We start from the raw sequence: 7146 nt of genomic DNA on the forward strand, positions 1-7146 counted from the left end.
GTCTAGCAATTAATGAATGTCCAATTCGTTTGTGTCAGGTGGAAGTGGATGCTTTACAGATCAGAGCAGTGTGACTTTTATCTTATGTATTGAATAGGTAAAGTCCATTGAAGAGATCAACCTTTCCAATTGTTTTCAAAAGCAACTTGTCATGAATGATGCAATCAGTGTTAGTGAAGGAAATAGAGTATCTTCCATCCTTGAGAAAGACACTTATTGATAGCAAGTTATATTTAAACTCTGATGTGTAAAGAACATCTTGCAATATCACATCTTTTTCTATGGAAGTGTCACCCATGAGCTCAACTATCAATCTTGTTTTAGTAGGCAAAAGTACAGATACATTTTCAACCTTGCAAAGAATTTTGAACATGGATTTGTCATGGAAAATATGTATGGATGCATCGGAATCAATGATCCATTTTTTGTGTTTTTGATAGTTAGTAAAAAAAATAGAGAAGCAAGTATGTGTCACATGAGTAGTCTCTCTTTTAGCATTTTTGTCATTTTGAGGGGTGCTGAGATGAGTCTGCAACATATTTAGGAGTTGTGAATATTGATCGTTAGTAAGGCTAGCAAAAAAGGTAGATTGGCTTGGCTAAGGTGCTTATGTTCCTTTTCATTGTCAACTTGAACAGAATTATTTTACCTTTGTTGGTGCACTGAATTGTTGCTTGCTAGTGTATGTCTAGGTGGATATTCATGTAGTTTGTAACATTTATCTACTACATGGCCTTTGTAGTCGCAATTAGAGCAAATTGGCCGTGTATCTTTCTTCTTGGATCAACCAAAGGAGGATCTTTTGTCAGCATTAGCCATCAATGTGATGCTTTCAATGGATAAAGAAATTTCGATCTTCGTCTTTCTTCTTGAATGATGAGGGAAAAGACTTTGTTTATTGCTGACAATGGATCAATAAGGAGAATTTATGCTCGGATTTGAGAGAAGGATTCATTCAACCCATGAGGAATATCAATACATCCGACATTGAGGAATTTTATCATCTTCTTTGATCTTTCTCGCGTGCATTCATCAATGGGTCAATATTCAACAAGTTTCTGCCATATGGTTGTTACTTTGGCATAGTATACTTCTACTGAGAGATTTCTCTGTGTAGTTACAAGATCTTTTCATAACTGGTAGATATGTGGGCCATTTGACTGTGGGTATCTTTCTTTCAATTCATCACATATTTCTTTGACATTTCCATTGTAGACGAGGCTGGCTGTAATTTCTTTAGATATTGAATTTATTATCCAAGAGGTTATTATGTCGTTGTTGTATTCTCAGGACGAGAGCAGATTTCCCTCGGTGGGTTTCTTAATCGTCTCAATGACAAAACATATCTTGTTCTTCCCCGAGAGTGCAAGTATCATAGCTCGACTCCTTGAGGAATAATTGCTTGATCTTACAAAGGGTGTAGAGACAAGATTTAAGGTTGGTATGATGGAATGATGAAGGATATATAAGTTAAGTTGGAGATCAAGTTCTGATGAGGAAATGGAAGAAGAAGATGGGTTGTTTCCAGGGGTCGAGTTCTCTGTTGTTGTTATAATGAAGGTTGGCTGAAGAAAAGAAAAAATGATGAATGCACGAGAAATTATTTTAGGTTTCTTATTTCTTTGATACCATATCAAGATTTAGGTACGGAAATTATTTTCCATTGAATGATAAATACAGAAATCAAGCCTTGTTATATATAGAGAAAGCTTGAGAGTATTTATAACAAACAAACGAATTCCTATTTAGTTAATAAGCTCTAAAATCGTCTTAAATTACTGATTGACGGTTGATCCAAAAACTTAAATTTATGGGTGAAAAAAATCATATTTTAACACCTAATAATTATAATTTTCTTTCTCTCATGTAACAAGAGGGTGAGATCAAAGATTGTGAGATCACCTCATACATTGTCATTGAAGTTGTTTATCAATATCTCTGATTGTTACCCACGAAGTTGAACTATAACCAATCTTGTGAACAAAGATTATGACACAATATAACTGTGAATTTGATTAACTACCCTTAGGTTACACGGACCTGCTCCATGTTTTATTAATGTTTTATGAAAATTATTTTTTTCTCTCTTTACTTGACATCTAGCTAATGCTATAACATCTTTTTTACAAATTGATGGGCCATCTTTTAAGAATTAAGTCAAAATCTATAGTTATAAAGGAAGTTTCTCCCTTGAGAATTTAGAATGATTCCATGAAGGCAACTTCTATCTTAAAATATGTTTCCATAAAGATTTCTATTACAGACTAAAACTAGCTATTTATATACTATTGACACACTAAAATAGGCATGTCTATTGGCAAGAGCGAGGATGTGAAAGATTTTCCTATCACCATCATCACTCTTTGTTTTAATCCATATCCTCGCGAAATTCTCATAGGATTGGGGTAAGGATTCATCACGAGGAATATGTGGGAAAAACTCCTTGTTTTTTTTCCTCCAATTTATTCTTTCTTAATCATTTGTTTAATTATGTTGAAGATTTTGTCTAAAAGATTTTATAGGAATATCTTTAATTAATGAATTAATTAAATGATGAGATATTCAAAAGATAAAATATTTTCCATTATTTTAGAAATCTTGCTAATATCTTTAAAAGAAAAGAAGATTTATACATATAAGATATATGTGTATAAATAGGTTGTTACGGCGTAGTTGTGGGTGATGACGGAAAAGCTGAAAAACACAAGTTGAAGAAGACTGCTCACGTCAGTGATCATCTGCAGAAGCTATTAGATTCTAAAGGTATTATGATCTTATGTCTATGAGATCGCCATGTTGATTCAAGTTACAATAATTGATGAGTAACAAACGGAACAGTGATTTGAGTGATTACTGAAATCTTTAGAGGGATTTAAAGACGTTGTCAAAGATATTCACTCATGTGTTCAGGGGGAGCCTGAAGCTAGACATCGTGAAGATAAGTAATTGAGGGGGAGCCTGAAGTCTGATGTCAAGATGCATGTTATTAAGTCGTATTATTGAACAGAGTACCATATGTTGTATCGATATATATTGACTCAAGTGAATATTAATAAAGATTACTCATCAGGGTTGTACGCAGCTCCCCAAACGTAGGCAATATTGGCCGAACTGGGTTAACAAAGTTTCTTATGCTATTCTCTTCTGCTGTCCCTCTAGCTATTACAACTGTTATTAGCTTTAGTATTAACTGAAGACTTAATTGATTATCTCATATTGTTTTTTCAATTGGTATCGGAGCGGGTTATTAGATCATGAAGATAATTAGAGAGGGACCATCAGCTTCTCGTCCTCATGTACTGAACGGCAAAAATTACTCGTACTGGAAGCCTCGTATGATATTTTTCATTAAAACCTTAGATGGAAAAGCATGGAGAGTCCTTGTTGCTGGTTATGAACCTCCAATGGTCACTGTGGATGGAGTATCAGTGCACAAACCGAAAGTTGATTGGACAGATGCTGAAGAACAAACTTCAGTTGGAAATGTAAGAGCTATAAATGTTATCTTTAATGGTGTGGATTTAAATGTGTTCAAACTTATTAATTCCTGCACCACTGCTAAAGAAGCTTGGAAAATATTGGAAGTTGCATACGAAGGAACTTCTAAAGGGAAGATATCCAGACTGCAGTTGATAACTTCAAAATTCGAAGCCTTGAAAATGACTGAAGATGAGTCAGTCTCTAAATAAAATGAGAGGGTTCTTAAGATAGCTAATGATTCACTACTACTTGGTGAAAAGATATCTGAGTCTAAAATTGTTCGCAAAATGTTATGCTCTTTACCCAGGAAATTTGACATGAAGGTCACTGCCATAGAAGAAACTCAATATATAACAACCTTAAAACTTGATGAGTTATTTAGGTCGCTACTTACTTTTGAAATGGCTATGTCAAATAGAGAAAGTAAGAAGGTTAAGGGGATTTCCTCTAAATCAGCCTGTGAACAGGAGACCGCTGTAAATCAATCTGATAATGAAGTTAATCAAGATGAATCAATAGCCCTATTAACGAAGCAGTTCTCTAAGATGGCCAGAAAGTTCAAAAGTATGAATACTGCTGGAACAACTATTAAAACTGAAAGACATGATGGTGAGAACTCTACAAGAAAGGGTAATGACTTCTCATACAGAAGAAATAGCGACCATGGTAAGAAAAAAGAGGATATAGGAAGGTCGTTTAGATGTAGAGAATGTGAGGAATTTAGTCATTATCAGGCTGAATGTCTCACGTATCTCAGAAGACAAAAGAAAAATTATTATGCTACCTTGTTTGATGAGGACTCAAATGATGACGAAGTTGATCATAGCATGAATGCATTCACAGCATGTATTACAGAAATCAATTCTAAAGTTGAGAGTGAATGTTCTGATAATTATGAGGATGAAGAGCTAACGCTTGAAAAACTCAAAATGCTGAGGAAGGAAGACTCTGAAGCCAGAGCTATTCAAAAAGAAAGAATTCAAGACTTGATGGAAGAAAATGAACGGTTAATGAGAGTCATATCATTTCTAAAAGTAAAATTGAGAGAGGTATAAAATGAGTATGATCAAACAATTAAGTCTGTGAAAATGCTGAATTCAGGAACTGACAGCTTAGACTCAATCCTGAACTCAGGGCAGAATGGTTCAAGTAAGTATAGTCTCGGGTTTGATGCTTCAACAAGGAGTGTCAAAATTACATTTGAAGTAAGATTTGTTCCAGCTTCAGTAAAAGAAACAATCGAACCAAATTGTAAAAATGTGATTGCTAATACAGGTGGTAAATCTTCCAGATGGGTATGTTATATTCAGTCATTTTGCTAAAAATTACTAAGAGACAGGAGTTATCATCAGAAGTCAAATTTTAAAAATCATCAGAATAATTGAATGTTCGCCAAATGGAACAATAATATAAGGGAAACTCACATGATTTGGAGAGTGAAGACTTATGAGAAGTGCAATGTTGCATTTACAACAGTTCAAACCCATGTTGATGCCTGGTACTTTAACAGTGGATGTTCAAGACATATGACTGGCAATCAATCATTCTTTACTGAATTAGAGGAATGTGCCTCAGGTCATGTTACTTTTGGAGATGGAGCCAAAGGTAGAATTATTGCAAAAGGAAACATTGATTAAAGTAATCTACCTTGTCTTAATGAAGTTAGATATGTGGATGGACTGAAGGCAAACTTGATTAGTATAAGTCAACTATGTGACCAAGGATACAGTGTAAACTTTGACAACACTGGTTGTGTAGTTATTGACAAAAATAATCAAGTGTTTATGAGTGACAGACGACAAGCAGATAATTGTTATCATTTGAGCTCCAATAGTTCAAACATATCTCACTTAACTAAAACTGATCAAACCTAGTTGTGGCATAGGAAACTGGGGCACATTAGCTTGATAAGCTTAGATAAAGTTATCAGAAACGAGGCAGTTGTAGACATTCCTTCTTTAAATATCAACGACAAATTCTTTTGTGGGGACTGTCAAGTTGGAAAGCAAACCAAAACGTCTCACAGAAGTTTAAATGAATGTTATACAATTAGAGTCCTTGAACTCCTACATCTTGATTTTATGGGTCCCATGCAAACTGAAAGTTTGGGTGGAAAGAAGTATGTGTTGGTTGTTGTGGATGACTACTCCAGAATTACTTGGGTTCAGTTCTTAAAAGGAAAATCAGATACTGTTAAATTATGCATCAGTCTATGTTTGAATTTGCTACGAAAAAAAGGGCAAACGATAATCAACATCCATAGTGATCATGGGAAGGAATTTGATAATGAAGACCTCAATAATTTCTGTTAGTCGGAAGGAATCCATCATGAATTTGCTGCTCCTATAACTCCTCAGCAAAATGGAGTAGTTGAAGAGAAGAACGGAACTTTACAAGAAATAGTTCGATTTATGATACATGCCAAAAGCTTACCTTTGAATTTTTGGGCTGAAGCCATAAACACAGCATGTCATATTCACAACAAGGTCACCATTTGATCTGGTACAACAATCACACTATATGAATTATGGAAGAAAAAGAAGCAAAATGTTAAGTATTTTCATTTTTTGTAAGTACTTGTTACATTCTGGCCGATAGAGAGTATCATCGAAAGTGGGATGTGAAATCAGATCAAGGAATCTTTCTTGGTTACTCCCTGAATAGTCGAGCATACAGAGTCTTTAATATTAAATCAGGAACAGTTATGGAAACAATCAATGTTGTGGTAAATGATTTTGAATCTAATGTCAATCAATTTAATATAGAGGATGATGAGACTTCTGTTACACCTGATGTTACTTCAACTCTTCTTAAGGAAATGCCTAAAGATGATTCTCAGCCAAACAGTACGAAGACAAATTCAAAAATAACTGATGAGGTCATAAACAATGAAATTGTACTGTCCCATCTGCACATGTGAAAAATAATCATCCCCCAAGTTCTATAATAGGTGATCCGTCAGCTGAATCACCACCAGAAGGAAAGAGAAGGTAGATTACAGGAAAATAATTGTTGATTTATATTATGTGTCAGCAATAGAACCCACATCTGTTGGGAATGTTCTCAAGGATGAATACTGGATAATGCCATGCAAGAAGAGTTACTACAGTTCAAGCATAACGACGTATAGACTTTGGTTCCTAAACCTGATGGGGCAAACATCATAGGAACTAAGTGGATCTTTAAAAATAAAACTGATGAATGTGGGTGTGTAATAAGGAACAAGGCCCGTTTGGTGGCTCAGGGTTATGCACAGGTAGAAGGTGTTGGTTTTGATGAAACTTTTGCACTTGTGGCTAGACTTGAAGCCATTCGCCTTTTGCTCAGTGTATCCTGTTTCTGAAAATTTAAATTGTATCAAATAGACGTTAAAAGTACTTTCCTGAATGGATACTTGAATGAGGAAGTCTATGTAGCACAACCTAAAGAGTTTGTTGATTCTGAATTTCTTCAGTATATCTACAAGCTTAATAAAGCTCTATATGGATTAAAGCAACCACCTAGGGATTGGTATGAACGTTTAACAATGTATCTGGGTAAGAAAGGATATTCCAGGGGAGAAACTGACAAGGCACTGTTTTTTAATAGAACCAGCACTGATCTCATTGTAGCTCAAATTTATGTTGATGATATTATCTTTGGTGGATTTCCTAAAACACTTGTTAA

Source organism: Cucumis melo, chromosome 12 (assembly GCF_025177605.1).
Source record: "Cucumis melo cultivar AY chromosome 12, USDA_Cmelo_AY_1.0, whole genome shotgun sequence".
Taxonomy (NCBI): Eukaryota; Viridiplantae; Streptophyta; class Magnoliopsida; order Cucurbitales; family Cucurbitaceae; genus Cucumis; species Cucumis melo.